The sequence below is a fragment of the Anas platyrhynchos genome, chromosome 5 (genome assembly GCF_047663525.1).
Source record: "Anas platyrhynchos isolate ZD024472 breed Pekin duck chromosome 5, IASCAAS_PekinDuck_T2T, whole genome shotgun sequence".
Classification (NCBI taxonomy): domain Eukaryota; kingdom Metazoa; phylum Chordata; class Aves; order Anseriformes; family Anatidae; genus Anas; species Anas platyrhynchos.
In genome coordinates, this window is record NC_092591.1 from 26,887,600 (window position 1) to 26,910,479 (window position 22,880).

Below are 22,880 nucleotides of genomic sequence, written 5' to 3' on the forward strand. Positions count from 1 at the left end.
CTCGGGACACGTCCTTGGGGTCCGAGGGTATTTCCCCCCGGGGCAGAGGTAGGGGGAACTCTGGTGAACTCGTAGGGTTGCAAAAAAAAAAAAAAAAAAAAAAAAAAAAAAAAATAAACCAACCACAAAAGTCGTGCCCCCAGAAAAACCCCAGCCCACCCTGCGCCGTGCTTCTTCCGCGGTCCCAGCCGCGGCTTTCTGCGGGGTTTGGGGAAGCTGGTGTCGGGTGTCGCTCCCAGGCGGAATCAAACCTCTTGGCACGGCTGCCGAAGGGGGTGGGAGGAAGGCGAGGGCCCCCCCGCAGCCCCCCCGGCTCCGTTTGTCAGGCTGTGGGCGGGCTGGGGGGCTGCCACGCGTGGGCCCCGGCCCCGCCGAGCCCGGTTTGCTTCCCCGTTCCCACCCAGTGTGCTGACCTGGGCACCCAGGTTGCTGGGACCTTGCTCTTCGCAGTGATCCACGACGCTACTTTAAAGTAAAAGTGCTCCCACGTGAAAAATAAAATGTATATGGAGAGATAAACGAAGGCTGCGTTCTGTCCCCAACATCCTTGGGGAAGGGTCTGGGGGTTGTTCCTCTCCTTTTCCACTGCTTCAGTCCCGTGTTCGTAACATCCTCCTTTGGGAGACTTCTGGCTTCTTGCTGCTGCATCTGGCCCGCCTGGATCCATCAGCTCCCTTGGATCCATCACCTGAGCGCTTTAGCAAGCTGAAGCCTAATTGTTGCAATTTCCTAGGCAGTTTAGAAAACTCGGCAGTGCGGCCAAGGCTGGCAGAACATCACCTCAGGGCCTTTTTTATTAGGCCACCCACCTTTAGAAACCATCTGTAATTATTAGAACTGTCATTTAGAGCAGGAGAACTGACCATTTTCTGCTGGCATCGTTGCTCACTGTTTTTAGTTGGAACTGTACGCAGGTGTATGCTGCGCCTTGCTTATTCTGCCATAATCATAGGAAAAAGATGTCCTTTGCATCTCAGACTGCACCTTCTCTATCTATACACATCGCCCTGGTCTCTTAAAAATGCTTCAGAAAACCTGAAGTGTGACTTGTTCCATTCTGAGCGTTTCTGTTTGTGTAAAGATGTTCAAGTTCATACTTGAGTGAATTCAGCTATGTAGCTTTAGGAAGGGGGGGGGGGAAGTTAACTTCTAGGGTGTCTTAAATGGAGAGGGAACAGGCTGATAGTGCTCCTTGAGGGTATCCACACATTTACTTGTCGATGTTATGGAGTCTAATCGAAAGGAACATTTTAAAAAGGAGATAAGTTTGCTTTTGGAACTCCTAGGGAAGGAAATGTAATGCAGTTCACAGTAAAACTAAGAAATATGTTGTAACTTGAAGGTTGGATTTGATTCACCTCGTATTAGAGCCAGTGATTCTTTTAATATAGTATACATTCTGTATCAAGAGTCACCTTCCTGAAAAATGGGTGGAAAAACTCCTCTACAAATGTGCTGGTTTTTAGTAATTAGCTGAAGAGTCTTGGTTATAAATCTTTGTGACATTGCTTTTGTTCTGAGTACTTAGTAGGAAGGTATGTGATTCTTTGTTAGGTTGGTCTGATGGTGCTTTTAAGGACAGCTCATCTGTCCTTTTGGGAAGAGCATGAATGTACTATGAGGGGCTCCCCACATTTTCAGTGGAGTAGTCTTGGTTATCAGTATGTTCTGTATTTGTAGACTGCAAAACGTCAGAGAGGTGTAATATGTACTGTATTTCCACCTTCCAGACATGTTCATAAAGCTGTGATTCCTCCAAGTTCGAAGAATTACAGCGTGTTTTTCATGCATGTGAGACAGACCAGCTGTAAACAATATGAAGAGGCTCGTGCTTTCTGTTTCCATTCCTGAGAATCGAAGCAGATGCCTGACTTTGAGGGACTTCTACCTCTTGAAATTATTTTGATGTGCTTATCTTACAAATATGTAAATAGATCTCTGCAAGGTGGGGGATGTGTTGGAACTTCTCTAGTGTTAAAGCTTCTGCTAAGTTTAGCGTGTTATAATAGATTCTGAATACTTTGGCCATGAAATAATTTTTGCTGTGGAGTAATGTCCTTGCTCTGTATGTGGTCGTGTCAGGAGAGGTTTTATTTATGTGGCTTGAAATAGTGATAGTCAAGACGTGTGTTATGATGGACTGTTTTCACCGAGGTGAGACAAAATGATTATTGCATTTAGCACTTCCTTGAAGGGGGGTTCATTTGCCTGTTGAAGTATTCAGGAACAGGATAACTATAGCATGTTACTGTTACATTATTACATGTCTTGTTTTGTTTTGTTTTTCAGAAAATATCTTAAGTTCCAAATGCTTAATACTGTATAGCAGATGTTTTGTGTGTAGCTCTTGAAACCTAAATGCATTTGAAATAAGTCTCGCTAAAAAGTTATCTTAAACAAGAGTTGCTCTTTCTTAAACTCACAGGAGCTTGGTTAGCTGTTGTTTGTGGTGTATGAGAATGTTTGACAAAACTGTGGGACTATATCATAATTTTATTTAATGGAATGATTATTTGCCTAACATTAAGAAAAGCAAGATAAGGAAAGCTGAACAGAGAAGTGTGTGGGTGATTTACGAAAGTTTGAAACCAGGGATGCAGTGTGAAATAAAAAGTGCAGTTGAGCACAGCACTAAAATGGCTTTTAATTCATAGCACTTTTCTTGAGATAAGCTAAAAGTAATGAAACTTATCACTCTGCTTAAACACAGAACGCAGCAAGATAGAACATGTGCTACTTTTATGATGAGGGAATGTGCTACGTAGGAGTCCCTACAACTTCAGAGCTGTTTCAGTCAGTCTGTCGCTGGTTTCGGGAGCTATTTTCCTAGTAGCTACTAGTAGCATGGTCTCAGGGTCTGTCACAAATTATGGTCATCAATCCGCTGAACTAGTGAAGAAATGCTGGAACTTCAGGCTAACTGTGAAGTTTAAGTTCATGTTTTCGGAGCACTGCTGCGTCTCTGTCCAGACACAAAGGTTTCTCTCTCTTTTTGGTATGGTGTTTGAATTCATTCGTTAGTTCTAGATGCTTTAAATTTACTCTTATGGTAGATGTTTACATAATACATATATCAGTTTGACATACAAAGTTAATACTGTAGAAGAGTGTGAATGTATTTCATCAAAATTTGGCCAGTAATGTAAAGTTAAAAGCAGTTGTCCTCTTTTTGTCAAAGCATAAACAAGAATAATAAATCACTCTTGATGATTTTCAGAAATAGCTTTAATGGCAACAGTTCAATTTGTTTAGTTTCATATTAGGTCTGTATTTTTTGTGAACTTAGTATATTGTATGAAAGCAACCTGCTTTGTTGAGGTTGAGAACAATGACTAGGTTTAAATCTATTGTTAGAAAGAAGCTGCACATTGTAGGTAACTTTTTTTCAAAGAAATCCTCTTACTTTTCCCCTTACATCTTTAACATAAGAGCTATTAAACATTCAAAATATCTGACTATTTTTTAGTACAGAATTTCTTCTGTGTGTTGATATGGATGAGAAAAAACACAGCATTGAGAATACTTGAAGGAAATTGTTATTTTTTGCTTGGGATCTCTGTGAACAACTCAATAGGTACCAAATAGGTGTCAACCTGATCCTTGAGAGATGAAGTTCACTTAGGGCATGACCAGGTAATGAGAATATAGGCTGGAGACACTGGCTGGCCAAAGTCCCGTGCTGTTTGGACACTTGGGATGTTGTGAAGGTGTCGAAGATGTGCATCTGACAGTGCACATCTGGGACTTCTGAACTAGAAAAACACTTCTGGAGAGCCCTACGCTCATTAAGTTAGGCCATGGAATGTATCCTAATAGAGTTAAGGGATATTTTGAGCAGCATTTGAGATTGTGGGTGATTAAACTGTTGTGGTGAGAGGAAGAGAGAAAATTGGAAGTATGCCCCAGAGGGTATTGTTCAGTACGGTTTTTCGTTAGGAGTTTATGGGCCAACAATTCTTTTGGTTCCTTCTCTCTCTTGGAAAAAATAGAATGTGGAACTCACCAGTGTTTCATCTCTGCGGTTTCTGCTCACTAAAGAATAGATGGAAACTATCTGTCAAGCCACAAACTTCTACTGTGATGTTCCAAGGAGTTTAAAGAATGGATGATGCATTGGTAAGGGTGCTGAGGGTCTGTGTTATAAACAGGATTTTTAATTTGATTGCTTGATTTGATTGCTGCGGATTGCTTTGCTCTTTCTTGACTTGTCCTTTACCTGCCAGCACAGGCAGATGTGAGGTTGTGGTTTTATATTAATTGTAAATCCATGGTGACTTGCAAGGACACAAGTAAATTCACACATGTTAGGATTCAGTTGGTTAGTTTGTTGCGGATAATAAAATAGTTAAAGCAACCAAAACAACTTTTAAACAAATAAATAACTTCTGTGATTGTGTTGCATTACATTAGCTGAAAGAGGACAGTCTTACGTTCAGGCAGGCCTGTTGGGAATAAGAATATATCAAACAATATTTAAAAATATATCATCAGCTACAGGTATTGTTTCATTTCAGGTCAGTGCGCTGACAGCAGATGCAATAGCAAGTTCCCAGTGCAGTTGTGAATGGTCTGCAACCATCAAATATTGGTATATGTATTTAGTAGTGCCCCTGCTTAATAATGTAGTTGTTGAATATCATTTGGCACTTTGGGTTTCTGAAGTGGATTTGATAATTCTGAATATTCTGCTAGCATAGCATCTATTATTTAATACATAAGGAAATTGAGCTTTCCCAGAATAATTAATCTGGGGGTTCTGTCCTTTCATTCATAGAGGACCACCACTGGCTTGAGCTTTACCTGAGGCAGCTGACTTGTGGACTATGTAGCTATATTAGGCTCAGTATTTAATATCTTTTTTTTTTTTTTTTATGATTTCAGAGGTTCTCTGCTGTCCTTTTTTTGGGTTGTCATGAGTTTATGTTGATGTTAATTTCAGTGTTGTTGCATTAAATCTGATTCATCAATCTAAACCTTCTTTTTGCAAGTGACTTAGTACATACGATAATGAAGGTGTTAAATTAGCCTTGAGGGACTCTAGATACTCAGTCTGCAAGAATAGGTTTGATCTGAAGTAGGAGGTGGCTGCAAGTGAAGACAGAAGATTGGCCTCTTCTTTCTGTGATGTTTGAGGTGTGTTTTTTTTTTTTTATCGTTATAATTTATTAAAAAAAAAAAAAAGCTAGAGTGTGAAGGAAGCATTGTCTACATAGTGTTTCCAAACCTCTTGGCTGATGAGGAAGATTGGCTGATTGAGTGGACCTGTTGAGTTAGTTTCTTGTATTTTTTGTGTGTTTGGGGACCAGATAACATCTACAAAATCATGTTGTAGTGATGCTCATTTTCTTTTCTACTCTTCTGTGCTGTTTTAACTAAACCAAAGAGAAAAGGAGTGGAGAATGTGAGAATTTGATGGTACAGTGCTACTTTAACTTACAAACTTCCGAAACGTCAGGTTTTGAGTTAAGCACAGGTTATGCCAAACGGCAGGAATCCTCTTAAATCCTTATCAATAACTTCAGTGTACCTTCTGTGCAGATTTCAGTTTCACTTGGATTTGATTCATGAATACTTTGTCCAGTCCTTGTACTTCTATTGGTTTGCGTTTTGTATGAACACATTCTTTCTGGTTGTTGCTGTTTGTTTGTTTCTGTATTTGTTCCAAATTAAAACTGTCCTAGCTGGAATTCAGAGGGTAGAAAAATGCTCAGAAGACCACAAATGTAATTCAAAGTTACTTTTTTTTATGCAAAATTTCATGCTGTAGAGCATGGCTGTCAAGAAGGTCGTTTCCTGTAATATCATTGTAAATTGAGAGGAAAATGTAACCCTAAGCTTAACAGGTGTACTTGTCTTCATATGAATTAAAAACAAACAAACAAAAAACAACATGAGTGCCTAACTGACAATGTATCAGTTGTGGATCAGCTGAGCAAAATGTCTTTGTGATAACTTGTATTGCTGTAAAATATCCATAGGATATCCTGACCTTAAACTTCTGTGCCCATGTACTCCACTGCATGCCCCACTTTTGCCAGGCTGTTTTCTCCAGGTGGTTCTTAAAGATGTGGGTTTGACCTTGCTGTGAGAGAAAAAGCGAAAAAAAGTGAACTTTGTGTGACAGTGGTGTTCTGCAGTACCACATTTTTATGTTGTTGCATGCTGCTGGAGGAAGGAGCTGGGCTGTGCGTGCCGTGGGTGTTTTGCAGGTTTCCCTCCCTGGCGCATCTCTGTGAGCTTTTTACCTTTCTGGAGTAGCTGGCGTATGCCACCTAAAGCTTAATTTATTTGGAGCATGTTATATTCCTTTTTAGACATCTATATTTGTATTTGTTTTTCCTTTCATTATAAAGGAATTTAAAAAGCAAGAGTTTGGCTTTTGGATAAGAAGCTGACTGATGATGGTGAATAATTCAGAAGGAATGGAAGGTTATGAGATTTATTACCTGATGTGTAACTATAGGGGATGTCTGCATAATATACATAAGCTAAAAGTGCTAAGACAGAACATTAATACAAAAGCCAGAATGCTGTTCCTTGAACTTTTTAAAAAGAGCAGAATTTAAACTAAAAAAATGAATCGTTTGTTTTATAGACAGTGTCACCTTTGACCACTGAATCATAAATTATGCAGTGTAATATGTTGTGACTGATACGCATGTGTTGTGCAAATTTTGCCTTGGTTTAAAGTTGTTTCAGAGGCTTTCTTTCATTTATGTAACTTCAGTTATTTCAGGTAAAGTGTGGTCTACTTATGAATTTGAACCCATTTAAGGAAGGTCACTCGGGCCACAGAATTATCTGTTTTCTCTATCACACTTTAGTTTCATTTTAGTCATTGAAAATTTTCTGATTCTGGATCAGTTGAGAAGTTCAGATCAGAGCTGCCTGCTTACATCAATGAATTTTGATGTAATTTCTCATATAAATAGTGTTTTTTTTCTTTCTTTAGATTTTTCTCGTTGCTTCCTCTACTTAAGCATTGGAAGCTTAAAGTATGTGTTTAAACTTTTTTTTTTTTTTTTTTGAGGAAAATGCATTAGTATCAGAAAAGAGTATTGGTAACCTACCTGGATGTGTGTTTTGCAAAATCTATGAAAGCAAATTAAACTGCTGTGTTAGAGTTCACATTCCCAAGTCAGAGCCAAGAGGATGGAAATAAACATGGGTAGCACTTTCTACATAGAGGGTCTACACAGCTGTGGAGGGTTTAAAAAAAAAATCTATACATTTTTTGAGTCTTCAATAGTTGAGTGAAAGAAATCTGTACTATGGAGGATTTTTGTCTGTCTGGGTTTTCACAGCTTGTTTTTACTATCTGGATAAAGCTAAGACTGACTTATCCATGCTCTAAAACTCAGTTTGCAGGTGTTTAAGTGCTAGAAAGTGTATACCCAGAAACAGTTGAACATCTGGACCGATTTAGGCAAACTTCATGGTGAGATTTAGGTAGGGAGTGGCTATTGCAGGCAAAACCATAGTGAAGCCTCAATAAATCGAACTTGGATCATTTGCAAGGCTTTCCCTTTTGCCTCCCTCCAAACCTGCATGATCTTCATCCCGTCAAAACTTTCTTTATAACCTCCTTCCAACCCACCCTGAACCACAAAGCCCCACTACACTAGATGGCAGCTCTGACTTGGGAGCTTGTGTACAGAAGGAGAGCGTTTTCTGTGATGCCATCAAAAGCTGCATTTTTCAATTGCAAAAGTCAGATATGGGGACTATGAGAAGAAACAATGCATGCCGTAAGGAGACAGGATATATTCCTGGGGACTTTTTTTTTTTTTTTTTTTTTTTTTAACAGTGTAAATCAAACTCTAAGGGAGATCAAAATTTTGGTCAATATTGTGGCTAATGACGTGACTGGGAGAAACGCACACAAAACAGCAAAAATTTACGTCAGCATTGGATAATATTTGCAGTAAATACGCCACTGTTGGGAGGTGTTACGGAAGAGCTGCAGACAAACAACTGCAAGAGTGAGCTCTGTAGCTTGCCTGCAGAACCAAGGCGAACCATTTGAACTTTGAATTGTGTGCTCTCAGGAGAAGGACCTGGGGGTGTTGGTTAATGAGAGCTCGGTGTGAGCCAGCAAGGTGCACTTGCAGCTCAGAAAGCCTCCCGTACCCTGGGCTGCACCAAAAGCAGCGTGGGCATCGGGGTGAGGGAGGGGATTCTCCCCCTGTGCTCTGCTCTCGTGAGACCCCATCTGGAGCCCTGTGTCCAGCTCATTAGACTGAGTCCAGAGGAGGGCCATGAGGACGATCAGAGGGCTGAAGAAGTAGAAGGCTGGCTGTGAAGAGAAAGGCGAGGGGTCTGGGGTTGTTTGGCCTGGAGGAGAGAAGGCCCCGAGGAGACATCACAGCAGCCTGCCAGTGCCTAAAGGGGGCTGCAGGAGAGCTGGGGAGGGACTCTTTGTCAGGGGGTGTGGTGATAGTGGTTTTAAATTAACAGAGGGTGGGTTTAGATCAGCTGTAAGGAAAAAATTCTTCACTCAGAGGGTGGTGAGGCTCTTGCCAGGCTGCCCAGAAGCTGTGGGTGCCCCATCCCTGGAGGTGTTCAAGGCCAGGTGTCTGTTACTGCTCAAAGATGTGACATACATTGCGATTAGTTTGTTCTCTCAAGTGTTTTTCTTGTCTCTGTTCATTTCCCACTGGTCACTACCATCACATCTGACTGCAAACAAAAATGAACTGCTCAGCTCCGAAGACTTTTACTTTAAAGGGCAGGGAGTTGGCCATGAAGTTATTGTAGCTACTTCAGAACTTCCCTTCTGCTGTCAAAGCAGTAGATGCCAACATGTTCACTGGGGTGAGGGGCGGTAATCCTTCTACTTGAAGGAATCCCAAATGGTTGTGACAAAACCCATGTGTTGCATGCCTGTTAACACAGAGGTCATTCTGCTGTTTGCGAATTTCAGTGCTTTAAAGAGCCTTCAAGACATTTGTGGAAAGTGAACACATTTTGCTTGAGCCAGAGGACTGGAAAATGCTTGGGTTTTGTTTACTGACTGGTAGTTACTCAGAGTTGAAATGTGCTACCAGATAACTGAATTCCCCAGAGCAGAGACAGATTTGCTCGTAGTTCACAGAAGTGCTGACATAGGCAGAAGAAATCTCTTACAAGGTCCTGGTGAGCTTATGCTGAAGAACGTACGTGGGGAAGTCTGTGAGATGTTTGAGAGGGGAATGCGTTCCCTGTATGTATGTGTATGTGAGTGTGTATACAATATGTATGTTTTTATGTGCTTAAATACTTGATTAACCAGTTTCTCCTGCTCTGTTTTTTTTTCCCTCCATTCTAATGTTTGTGTTATTCAATAACCTTCCATTTCTAAGGGGGAAAAATGCTTTTTTGTGTAACTTCAACTCCGTGTCTTTATATGGGAGTTTAAGGAGGAAAGTTTCACAGTTGCTAGGCGTTGCGCTGGAATTCAGTACACCTGGGTTTCTTCTTGGTATTGTTACTGAAGCATGCCCGTAAGTCTGTGAACTCCAGCTTTTCATCTTAGAAAAGGTGACAGCGATATGTAAATGATCTCCCTGATTGCATCTTGGAGTGCTTTACTCGAGAAGCACCTCGGAGTAATCTATTCCTATACCAATGCTTTTTAAATAACGTTCTGGTAATAAACCTGCTCCATGTTCTGGTAGTAAACCTGCTCCATTTGACTTCGGTGTGTTAGTCTCTCAGTAAATGGTGTTTCATGAGAAGAAAATGAAGCTGCAAACTAGCAGAACAATAGGGAAAGTGTCCCTGAAAAGGTAGGAAGATGTGTTTTATTAATGAGAATTGTATACCTGATCAATTCTGTGCAGCATAATCTTTTATCTTGTGTAACCAACACTTTCCAAAACTTTTTCAGTCTTTATTTTATAATTTCTACATGGTGTAACTTTCTTCTGTGTTGGTAGTGTTTCTTAGCTTGTAAGCTCTTCTAGGCAGGGATGTTTTGTATGACTTTTTTTTACCTGCTTGCTTTCTGCTTTTTTTCCCACTGTCTGAAGAACCACGATTGCTAAAGGCTGTAATGTGTGTAGGTGTGTAATTAAAAACAGTGGTCAAGAGAGCTCTTGGAAACTTGTTGGGTTACTTCTCTAAGTAGGATGATGAGACAGCATTGTTGAATGGAAGAAAAACAAAACAAAAAACCACCACCCTCCTTTTTCTGGCAGCTTGAGGAGACTGCTTGCTGTCCCCTTAGCATGTGGTTCAGCTAACATTGCCTGCCCATGGTAGAATTGGTAAAAATGGAGAAGGTACAACTTACATTTGAGGATTGCTGTTTGGTGTTCAGCCATGTGCACAACAGAGAGAAGATGAGTAGGTAGAAGTACTTTACATCTGTGACCTCTGTTCCAAATCGTCTCTCAACTTGCACGGTCCAAATTAAGGTCTTCATTGTTATCTGCAAAAGATTTAAGTGATCTAGGATTCATTTACCTTGGGGATTATCACCTCAACACATCCAGCCCTTCTCCATACTGCTATAATAATTACAGCTCATGGAAAATAACTCTGGCTGCTGCTCCCCAGGGTGTGGAACTCCTGGCATCTGGAGATAGAGCACATCTGGCGCTGGTCCTCAGAGGCACAACTCAGTCAGCCAGAGCTTCAGAGCTTATTGCATGTGGGGAATGATGCAAGTGACATGTTTTCTCTGAACAATGGCTATGGGATCTTTGTAAGCATTGGCCTCTCGCCTGGTTATCCTGATTTTTTTTTTTTTTTCCTGAGGAAGTCTGTGTGCAGTGAGGGAGGATGTGGAGCGCTGTTAAGTTCTCGATGCAGCCAGCTCAGTACCTCCAACCATACTCGCTCTTTGGGACTGTAGTTCTTACATATGCAGAAAGTGTGTGTAAAGGCTGCAGGGCCCATCCAGAAGGTAGTTGGTAGATCTTGGTAAAGATTCTGGTGTGCATTTGTGTTTTTCTGATTCCGAGGATTTTGTGGGGTCAATATTACAATATCATATTGGGACACAGAGTTTTCTTTTTAAAGGAGATACGCTGTAGTGCATGACTTTGAGGAATGTTCTTGGGACCTGTTTGTGTGGATTATGAGGCTTCTGTAGGGTAACAAAATGTACTTCATTTGAGATGGAATATGCATTCAAAATTTAACAGCTGTTGCACAATAAAGTCCCCAGTAATGCTTTTATTTTAAAATGGTTTTCATACAAAGCTCTGTTCAAGAATACTGTATTGTAATTCTTTCTTAGCATTAGCCTTGGAGCTTGTTTCTGACTACAGGAATTGGGACTGTATAACAGGTTCATATATTGACTCTGAGCATCTTCTGGTCACATCATGATATAAACTGATTCATTAGCATGGTTGTCTATAACATAACACCTGCCCATATGATTTTTGACAGCCTGTTAAGACCCTCTTGTCCATGAATGCTAGTTTCTGAGGGAGGATGCCTTCTTCTATGTATCTCTTGTCTTAACGCAATGCTAAGAGACTGTGAGAACATCTTTGGGGCTATGCAGCAAGAGAAGAGCATCTGGACATGTTTTGCTGAGGTTTGATACTTGTTTGTCATTGCTAGGAGTAGATGGGAGGACTATTTGTGTGGACAGCAGAAAAACTAATGCTTTGCTTTGGAGTCCATGCTGTAGGACAGGTATGCTCAAAGCAGTGAACTAGTACATGACATGCATTTGTTCTTCTTTACTTGCTGCTGAATTCTCCAGATGTTTCTCTTTACTACAGTTCCCCAGATATTAATTGGGAAGAAGCTGCTTTAGACTTTCTTTCCTATGCTCATTTTGAGACTAGCAGCAGTTCCTTTTTTTTTTTTTAATAAATAAAATCTTGGTCTGTGTTGGAAACCAAAATGACTTCAGGTCTCTCTTCCCTCCTGGGTGACTGTCACTGCAGTTGCAAACCACTGCGTTGACAGAACCTCATCATTGGCTCAGTAAAACTTGAGCGATTGAGAGGCTGTGTACCGGTGCATAGGAAACGCCTTTGTGTGCTTTATGGAGACTTGGACATCACCAGGTACGTGGAGAGGTTGCAGAGAAAAATACAACTTGACAGCTGCTATGCTTAGGATTATACCTGTACACAATGCTTTGTCCTGTATAACTTGTCAGCTGCTTCTCTGTGAGGCAGAAGTAATGTGTTGGATTCAACAAGAATCTCCTTTTTTTGTCTGGGAAGTTGAATTTTGAAATTTTTTGATTTTTTTAACTATAGTCTCAGTATGCAAGTATAGCGCATTCGGGCTCGGTGGGAGATGGGAAGCATTACGTGCATACACTTAAGACTGTAAAAAGAAGCTTTAGCACTAGTTTGTTGTTATAAAATCTGAACTAATGTTGGCTGTTTATAAAATAGAATGGAGTTTGCAGTATTATTTTCCTATTTGAACATCAGCAGGACACAAAACCGATTACTGTGAATATTTGAGCAAGTCGCGTTTGCTTAGTGAGCTTGGCAACGTTTCTGTCATTGAAAGTTTAACTTTTTATCCAAGTTCAATTTCAAAACTTCGGCCTCAGTCAGGAAGGTGAGATGGCTGGGAAAAAATATTTTTATTTTTACTTCTATTTTTGGTGTGGATGATGTCAGTCGTATATATGGCCAGAAGCGAGTGTTTTATTATCTTTGTTGAGAAAGACTTTTTGAAACGAGGAACAGCAATTTAAGTCCAGTCATAAATATTGCTTGTTCCTAAGAGGATGATTTTTCTGGAACATTAACAAATAGATCAGCCTCCAGCAGATAGCATTCTGTGCCTGTCTTTCTCCCAGGTTCTGCTGAGCATATGCCAAACGTATGATCAGACTCCCTGCAAGATGCTACAGATCTTCCAGCTTCGATTCCACTTGTTGCACTGGCTTCAGCAATGCATTGCTAAAGCAGTAAAGTTTCCAAAACACTGCTCAGTGTCTGAAATGGCATGAACGTTCTAGTCCTGACAGTGGTAAATTCATGTTAAAAACCTGATCTTAAAGCAAGAATCCCTGAAACTTGTCTATTAGCAACTTCAAAGGCCACCTTTCTGTACAGTTGTAAAATTGGCACCAACAAAAAAGGCTGTGTTTAAATTGTACGCAGAACTTTACATGCAAACCCCAAATAGCACAGAATTTGGATTATCTGCAACTTAGAGTTCAGATACTATTTTTTCCTTCTTCCCTGATATTTAAATTGAATTCAGCAAGTGCTTCTCTTGTTGCTTCCTGAATGCAGTAGTTTGTTTGTTTGTTTTAAGAAACCATTGAATCAATATTTAGGCATAGATTACTGCAAATGGGGTTGCAACAGTGTCATGCCACTCAGTGGACTAATTTTAAATGTTCTAGACCCTACTGGGAACATTTTCTTAACTATCTGTGTTGCCTTAAGCCTGAGTGAAAAGGAATTTGGTTGCAAAATCCAGCATAGTTTAGGAAGAGGCTGCTTCTAAAGGAGCGTTTTGTGCAGTGGTTCTAGTTTAAGCAGCTCCCAGCTTCTGTACCGTGATCCATGCAGGGACAGTACAAAACAAGTGTGGTCGCTTGGCAAATCAGATTTTGAGGACTGGTTGGGCTGAAAGTAACCTGCTGTTACATTACCTGCTGGTTTGTGGGATGGTTTTTCCTTGCTGGATTTTTTTCTTTCTTCCTCTCCTCCTCCTTTCCCCAGCCAAATCATTTTCCTGTCTGGTTCACAGAAACATGATAGCATTAATGTATAGCTTGTGATAGCTGGGGAGCCACTGGGTGAGAGATAGCCACAAAGATATCTAGGTATATTCTAGTTTTGACTAGGATAGAGTTAGGTGCCTTCATAGCAGCTGGTGTGGTGCTCTCTTGTGATGAAAATGGTGGTGATAACACACTGATGTCCTTGTGAGAAGTTTTTACGTGGACTTGAGGGCTCTTCTGAAAACTGGGGGGTAAAGAAGGAGGAAGGAGGGGATGTTGGGAGTGATGGCATTTGTCTTCCCAAGAAACTGTTAGGCACAAGGAGCCCTGCTTTCCTGGAAGTGCCTGAACATCTGCTGCTGGTGGGAAGCAGTGAGTGAATTCCCAGTTTTGCTTTGCTTGCATGTGTAGCTTTAGCTTTACCTAGCCATCTCCCTTTATCTTTCTTACAGTTTTCTTCCTTCTACCCTTCTGATTCTCATCCACATCCCACTGTACAAAGAGTGAGTGAGTGGCTGTGTGGTGCTGAGCCTGCCTACCGGTGTTAAACTGCAATAATACTGAACGTCTCCAGACTGCAGGTGCTTCTTTCAGCCACCCAGCCTCTCCCCGATTGACTTTATTTCTTCAGTAATAATGTGCTTTCTGATCAAGTCCCTGTAAACTAATGCAGAACGTGGGTTTTAGGGAGAGTGGAGCATGTCTCTATTTGTGTGCACATAACAAAATCAGAGTATAGAAGTGTTCCACACCTTGGTTTACAGTTTGCTCCAAAGCTGCAGTCATGCAGCTGTGATGTGTTATGTTAGTGGTGTTGCTGTCCTGTGTTCAGCTCTGGAGCCCCCAGCATAAGGGTAGGAACCTGTTGGAGGACAGGAATCTGTTGGAGTGAGTCCAGAGGAGGCCATGAGGATGCTCAGAGGGCTGGAGCACCTCTCCTATGAAGACAGTCTGCAGGAGCTGGGTTGTTCAGCCTGGAGAAGAGAAGGCTCTGGGGGAGACCTTCCAGTACCTAAAGGGGGCTGCAGGAGAGCTGGGGAGGGACTCTTTGTTGGAGGGTGGTGATGACAAGGGGTGATGGCTTCAAATTGCCAGAGGGTAGATTTAGGTAGGGTTTGTTCTTCAGTGAAATTTTTCACTCAGATGGTGATGAGGCACTGGCACAGGCTGCCCAGAGAAGATGTGGATGCCCCATCCTCGGAACAGTAAGGTCAGGAACAACATCTGCATGTGGAAGGGAAACCTGAGTTTAGAAATGACCTATGCCGGCTTTGCCAGTGTCCCTTGGCATCCTTTTAAAATCATTTTCTGATAAGTGGAAGGTGGTAGCGAGTATGTAACTCGCCTACCTGAATAAGAGGAGCTGTGTTTGCATTGTCAGAGTTCGGGTGGTTGGAAGGCAAAAGCAATGCTTGTACTGTGAGTGTAGGCATAGAGCCATCCGTCAGGTGTAGTGTTAAATACCTGTATCAGGGGAGAGAGAGGGGTTGCTTTATGATACTGGGCAAAACACAATTTAAATCAATTTTTCTCTAGTCTAATAAAAATTGTGATAGTGCAAGATCAAGGATTTGATGGGTCTGACTTACTCAGCTTTGGAGGAAGGGTAATGCCACATGTTTCCATGCAATTCAGATGTTACGCAGCCTATGATGTTTTGTTCTCTGTTCTTTTTTTTTTTTTTTTTAAATCTAAACTCAATGTGTTATTTTTGCAAGTCTTTAATTGTTTGTTCTGCACCTCATTAGCGACAAGAATAGCATCTTGGAGAATCTTCTAAGGAACACAGAAATGGAGCATGTGTTTGCATTTACAGTGTGATGTTATAGAGGGTTAATTGTATGGATTAACTGTTATGCAGGAGCAGATAAACGTTCTCTTCTTTGATGTTGTGTTGTTCTGTGGTGTGCTTGGACAATTATTGCATGAGACGAAATTTCTAGTTTGAAGGCTTCAACTTTAGTAGCCTTAAGAAACGTTTGGTGTCATTTGATGTCAAGTCTTACAACCGTATGAAGTGTATACACACACGCACACATTTATATATGTAAAGATAGTAGGCACTCGAGGGTTTCATAAAGGAGGCAACATAATGCTGTAATCAGTGGGGCACATGCTTTTGAGAGATTTTAGATACCCTAACTGCCTCCAAGTAAAACATAAGATGTTTTTCACGTGTTGAGAACGGAGAGGAAATAAAATGCATCGTCTTGCTTCAGTGGCTTGTGGTACAATTATTAAGAAGAGGAAGTGGCCTGGTGGTAACGACTTGGAGTTACTGGTTCCTCAGTGACTTGTAGAAAAGGAGTTGGTGCTTCTGAATCTCTTTCCTGCTGAATCGGTAGGTGTTTCTCACAGTGCTGCTGTATGGTACAAGCTGTAGCATCAGCAAAGGGAACAACAACAAACAACAACAAAAACCACAAACACCCAACCTGAATTGCCCTTGAAAGTGATTTACTTGTCACCTAGCTGGGGTCTGTTAACAGCAAGGTTGGCCTGTATTGCACATGGTAATTACTACAAGACTGACATAAACAGGGAATTCGGTGTTTCCAGTCCACTTATTAAAGGAGAAAGAAATCTTCATTTCTTTTTAAATCTTCATTGATTGATTTTTGCACTAGATGAGCTTGATGAGGGAGTTACTCCTTTTCACTTGCTCTTGCTCTTCGTGTAATGTTGCAATGCTTTCTGCCAGTAGAAAGTGGAGGTTGCCCTAACTCCGAGCAAGTATTTGGTTACAGATGGAGGTGCCTAAGTTTAGTACAGAAGCGAAGGACTTCTGTCGGCTCTGCTTCAAGTTTGTGCTTGTTTGTGTGGGCTGGGATTTTTTTATTTGCTTTTTTGTTTTTGTTCTCAGGAGAAAGTTGAGTTTCATAAAAAGCAAGTGCTTCTGTGGTCTAGTTTACATCTAGTTTTTGGGGAAGGTAGGTTTTTCCTTTAGTTTAGCCTTGTCTCTGACAGTGCTGCAGAGGCTGAGTGAGTTCAGACACAGTGTGCAATCTTGCAATTCACTAATGAATTTTAAGGTATCTTTTGGGCTGTTATTTTTGTTAAAAAAATATTCACATAAACCTTATGTTTGGGTCAAAACATAATTTTTAAACAAGTTTTCCCCCTTTAGTATGTAGGAAGAACAGCTCTTCTCCTCTGCATGTAAATAAGTGGGTTAAATTGGGTTCGTAAGCCCCCATTGCTTTTTAGCAAGAAGTAGGTGTTTACTTCTGTATTTCGTCATTATAGGTCATACCTGGAGGGAGTTACTCAAACGCAGTCATTTCTTGCGTATATTTCGTGTTTATTAACAAACTACTGCAGGGGATTCTTTAGAAAAGGTAAAATGCAGTTATTGAACGCTAATGATGTCCTAGTGTCTGGCATGGCCACTGTGCCACACGCATCACATTTTTGGATTGGAAATGTGATTTTAGGCTTGTAGCTTTTTGTATTAAGTGGCATGCAGTGTGTTTTATAATTGCATACTGGGGGGGGCAGAATCCATGGCATTGCAACTCCAAAACAGTGGCTTGTTTCTTTTTTTTTTTCTTTTTTTTTTTTCTTTTCTAATCTATAGCACGTAGTTGGGAATGTTTGCAGAATGGTGCTTGGTGGTTGTTTGTAAAAGTAGTGGATGTTTCCCAGACACAAAGGGAGCTTGCTTCCTGCTCCGAAAGGCATGCGGTCCAGAGTCGTGTCTGCAGCGCTGAAACAGGTGTAATTGTTACACCAGGAAAGCAATCCTGCTATAAAAATCCAGATAGAGGGAGTCAGTGTGGCTCCATGTAGCTGATGAAATCTCAGGTGAGGAGTGACACTGGCTTTTTACTTGATGTAGAAGTTTCCTTTTCTCTGCTGGCATTTTAAAATTGAAATAGTGTGTTACTCAACGCGTCTTACTCAGAGCATATTAACTCCCTCTCGGTGTAATAATTACATCTTTAGCAAGGAGCACACAGCCAAATAGTGAAAATGAAGGCGAGGGGAAAGGGATACGGTGCACAAAACAGTATAATCAGATCACTGACAGCAACACATTGTTTGAGTTGGCTTCATTTTAGTATAAACAAATGCATTTTGCTCTGCCCTCCACGCTGCTGCTTCCTTGTGTAATGCTCATAGGCTTGCACCCTTCCTTCTGCAGAAATAAGGGGTAGATAGAGCATTACATGAAATAATAAAAAACAAATAAGCTCTTCCCCCCATCCAGTGTGTTTTGTCACCTGTGTTCTTTGAGCAGATTCAGAATTTGTATACTTCGATTATTTGTGGGGGGAACTGTGTTCTTCTTCCTCTCCCTATCATTCCAGCAGTGTGCTGCTTGTATCTGTGGTCTTCTGATTTTGCAGATGAGCCAGCTGTCTTTTCATTCCCAAAATGGCAGCCCGTATCTTCATTTTTCTTTGATCTGACTCTGGCATTTTTAGAATTTTTTTTCCCCTCAATTTGAAACAACTGACTGTAGCAAAGCCCCAGAGTTCTCTTTATGCGCTTAAAGTTGCTGAAATCGGAGAGGAGAGAGATGGAAAAATCTTCAGTCGCATTTCTCCGGATGTTTTGTACATCAGGAGTCCAGTTCATTATTTGCAGTGCACCTTGTCTAGACTGCCAGAGGGATGGGAGAAGGGATGGGGTGGGGTATATCCGTACTCTGTCTGGAATGAAACCCTGGTTATGGTGTAGTGCTCCTCTTGGCGCATCTGGGTTCCCATCTCAGCTCTGTCACAGCCTGAAATGTGTAGCCACAGGTCAGACCCCTAATCCCAGTCTTCTGTGGGTTTCCTTTCTTTGTCTTGTGTGTCTAGATGGCAAGTTCAGGTGTGAGTCTTTCACGATGTGTCTGCGTCGTATTTTGAGGATGAGAATCTCAGTTCTGGCTTTTAGGTGTTAACCTAATGGATGGTGTAAGGCTTGTGCTTTTTTCCCCTTGCATAGTTCCTTTGAAGGGAGCGTATTGAATTCTTTCTCATTTTGGACCTCTTCTATGATGATCTGAAAACTTTTTAGGTATTCATTTCCTTTCTTGTTTGGGAAAGGCAGATATGTGTTGGGTTAAAACAACAATTAGGCTGGGCTGTTTATACAGGTGGGGAAGCATGTGGGCAGAAGAAGAGAGCTTCTCAGAGTGAACTGGGAAGAAAAGAATAATACGTTTTTTTCCCTTTAACTTGCCGCTGAAGTGCTAGTTGAAGTGCACAAGACCTTCCTAGTTGCTTTCTAGGACCTCTCCAGCTCGCTGTTAGGACAACTTCGTGTTTCTGCAATAAGAGAGTATCTGACAAACTTGTGGCAGCTCCTCCTCTTTGTGCAATGAAGGTATTTAATTTATTCTGGCAGTAGTATGCTGTTGAGACTCGGATGCAAATTTCAAAAGGTAAAAAAACATAATTAAAAAAATCAAAGATGAATTGTAATTTGTAGCTCTATATGAAATTATAAAATAATCTTAATTTTGTGTGTGTGTGGGTGGCCAGGTCAGTGTTTGGACATCAGACTTGCATTACGCATTGCTGTTCAGACACTTCAGAACAAATGCTTTAACCTCTCTCCTGACCCTGTTATACAGGTAGGCTGGTTAAATGAAAGTTTTGCTTACTGCTTATTCAGATCATGTTTGTGTTGACCTGTTCTGATGTGGAATTTAAGAAATGAATGGCTTCAACTTGAGATGAGTAGTGGTATTTATGTGCCTTTGCTAGCAAAGTCCACCCCATTAACCTCTCTGTGCAAAGTGGTAAATTGTGCATAGATTCCTTATATTACTGTGTTAGACTCAGAGAGCTGCATTAGGAATGGGTGTTTGTGGGGTCACGGTACTGGTAAGCCACTTGGCAGATTGTAATTTGTTTTCTATTTTACCAGACCACCTCGTGCAACCACTGCTTAAATATTGCCCCTCTTTGCATTGCTTCTAAGAAACAGTTTCATACTTTGATTAAGGATTCAAGTACAAACTTGCATTTGCCTAATACAATAGGGCGCTAGTTTAAATTCCATAGCAGTGTTTACCATTTTCAAACCACACTGGAGCTATCTGTCAGCTGACTCGAGACAGTTTTCTTTGTGAGAATTAATATGGCACTGTGCTTGTGACCGCAAAAACTGGAAACAGCCTGTCCGTTGAGATTTCTGGTATTTTCTGATTTAAGAATAAGCAGAAGTGGCATCGAAATAGTCTCTTACGTGGTACTGCAGCTGGGCTTTGCCAAAATGGTAAGTGCAAAGGCAGTGCTTAAAAATACGGATGGGGGATGTGGCAGGAGAAAACCATACTTGGATGTTTCACATCCTATGATGCAGAGTACATGGCAATAATTTATTTCGCTGCTGTTATTTTAAATGTACTAGGCATGGATTCCCCCACCCCCAGTGTTATGCTCAGTGCAAACTGAAAATTTGTCCTATTGATGCATAAACTGGTGTGGAAAAAATGCAGATGAAGGGGTTACTTCCGTGAACACCTAAAGAGTAGTTTTGCTTAAAATGAAATGGGGGGGACGACAAACAAAAGACCTGTGGTGTCCCCTTTTAGATTCTGGATGCCAAATGTTTGTGAAGGGAGCAAGGTCCATTTCTGTTGTTTTTGCAGTTTATTTTATTCCTTCTTGGTTTGGCAGACAACTGTCTAGCCAATAATAGTAGATTATGCAGTGATGATGGTTCCAAAATCTTAATGGATAAAATAGTGGTTCTACATCATTTGGAAAATTTGGCTTTCAAATTTTCTTCAGGACTTCAACAAATATAGGCTTGACAAAGGTATGCTTGTTTCTAATCTGAATTGTTTCCAATTCCTAGTTCCAGATGTTATATTAACTCCAAAGGGCACACATCTTTTTTTAAAAAAAAAAAAAAAAAAAAAGCTGAAAAGACACTTCTTGCTTGTCTGCACTAAATATACGATATCACTAAAACTGTGAAGAATGAGCATATGCTAGATTTGACTGGTGGCAAATGTCATTCATTGGAACAAACGTATAGTTGAGTCAGATACAAAGGTCTCAATTGTAGGCTCTACAATAAGACTTGCTTTTATTCTAACTGTTGCAAGTCTTCCCAAATAAAATTGTGTTTTAGGTGGAACCTGCCCTATGGTGCTGTGCTTTAGAAGGTATGAAGTGGGGAGAAGTTTCTAGTGACTAGTCGTGGACAGCACTTCTGTGCCAGTCATATGGCTGTCTTCCAAGCAAATATTCAATGTTTTGTTTTTGTGTTAGCTGGTTAGGAAGGAGAGCAAAAAGAAGGTGAAGTGGAAAGGATTATTTAAGATAATGAAATCACACAGAATCACACAGAATTTCTAGGTTGGAAGAGACCTCAAGATCATCGAGTCCAACCTCTAACCTAACACTAACAGTCCCCACTAAACCATATCCCTAAGCTCTACATCTAAACGTCTTTTGAAGACTTCCAGGGATGGTGACTCCACCACCTCCCTGGGCAGCCCGTTCCAGTGCCTCACAACCCTTTCAGTAAAGAAATTCTTCCTAACATCTAACCTAAAACTCCCCTGGCGTAACTTTAGCCCATTCCCCCTCGTCCTGTCACCAGGCACATGGGAGAACAGGCCAACCCCCACCTCTCTACAGCCTCCTTTAATGTACTTATACAGAGCAAAATGTACTTATACAGAGCAAATCTGTAATATTGTATTTATAGCACTGATAATATTTAATTTACAGCCTCTGATGTAGCACAGAACTATCGCAATCTACACTCAGCTCTGTAAATCATTCCTTGCTGGGGGTGATTCTGCTTTAGCCAAGATCATTGATTAAACTAAATCTGTTCCTTATGGCTCCTTCATTTCTCTGTAAGGCCAGTGTTTGTCCTGCTGCAATGACATGAAGGAATATTTTTTCTACTGTCTTCTGTATTATTCTGTGAATATAAGTGGTGCTCAGTCTTGTGAAGTCAAACACATGACATTTCTGATTTTATTTATTTATTTATTTTTCCCTCAGGCATCTGGTCAAAAAGAGTGGTTTCCCTGGAAGAGAGGGCGTGTTCAAAATTTCACTAAATCTTCTCCCACTTTATATCAGAAGTTTGCCAAGGGTCTGGAAAAAAATAAATCTGACTTTATTTTGGAGTTAAAATGTTCATAGTATGTTACAAACTGAGTGGAAAAATGCTTCCAAGATCTGTAGGGATTTGAGTGCTCCTTCGATTAAAAAGGGCATCAATTCTAGGGATTTCCATCATTTGGGTAGGATTAACAATTTCTGCTACTGCCTCAAGTTTCTCCTCAGAATCAATGCTTACATGTTCATTTATCTTACTACAGTTGCAAGAACGTATAGAATAATTTTAGGACTGAAGATTATTGCTTGTGATGTTGCTAATCATTAGTAGAGGTCTAAAAGCTGTCTTGCCAATAAAATGGGAAGAAAGGGGAGGACCTATCCATTTGATTGCTTCAGGTTTTGCATTGGCAACTCTGGTATGTGTAAAAAGACTGCAAAGAAGACCTACTACCAAGCTAAGGTTTGGTGGCATGTCTCTGTTGGACAGAATATCTCCTTGGCTTTCTTGGAAAAGATTCTGAGTCTAGATCATGATTTGAAACTGAAGAAAATCCCCAAGAGAGTGGGAGTTTGGGACCTTGGAGTCTTAAAAGATGAGTTAAAGGCGAGTTATGTAAGAGCTATTTGAACGGTTTTGTTCCGTGTGTTGTTCTGTTGTTTTGCTTTTTTCTATTTTTCTTTACAGCTGACTAATTACTTCTCTGCCTAATGATGCGGCTATTAACTGGTCCCTTCTTCAGTATCTGAATTCTGGTGCTTGTAGCCTCGTGTCTGCAGTATGATATGTAGTTGAGGCTAAAGCCCAAACACAAGTGGTGTGAGAAGGCCGAGCTACTGAAGTGGGCAGGTGGCACCAAGACTGGAAACCAGTTTTTGCCAGGGTATAATGGGCAGGAGAGGAAACTAGAGGTCCGGTGACTTTTGAGGTGAGACCTCAGCCCTGGGGTGTTGCCTTTAGTTTGTGTTTTCTCTTGAGTTCCTGGCAAAACCGTGCATTTAGTCACATGGTCTGAACTTTTGGGTTGACCTATGTGGGTGGTGCTGGGAATTGGACTCGATGATCCTTGTTGGTCCCTTCCAACTCGGGATATTGTCTGATTCTATGAAAACAGGCAGGTTTTTCTGCAGGCACAGCCAGGAGCTCATCTCTGTTGAGACTGCAGGAGGGGCCTCCCTGGGGGTGTTGTTTCTTCAACACACAGGTTCAA

At 41.0% G+C, this 22,880-nt stretch overlaps 1 protein-coding gene across 4 annotated transcripts in view; it reads left to right on the plus strand.

Moving 5' to 3' along the window:
- Nucleotides 1–22,880, plus strand: part of LRP5 (LDL receptor related protein 5) — a 170,312-nt gene that overhangs the window by 24,586 nt on the left and 122,846 nt on the right. The gene's annotated exons all lie outside the window — the stretch shown is intronic.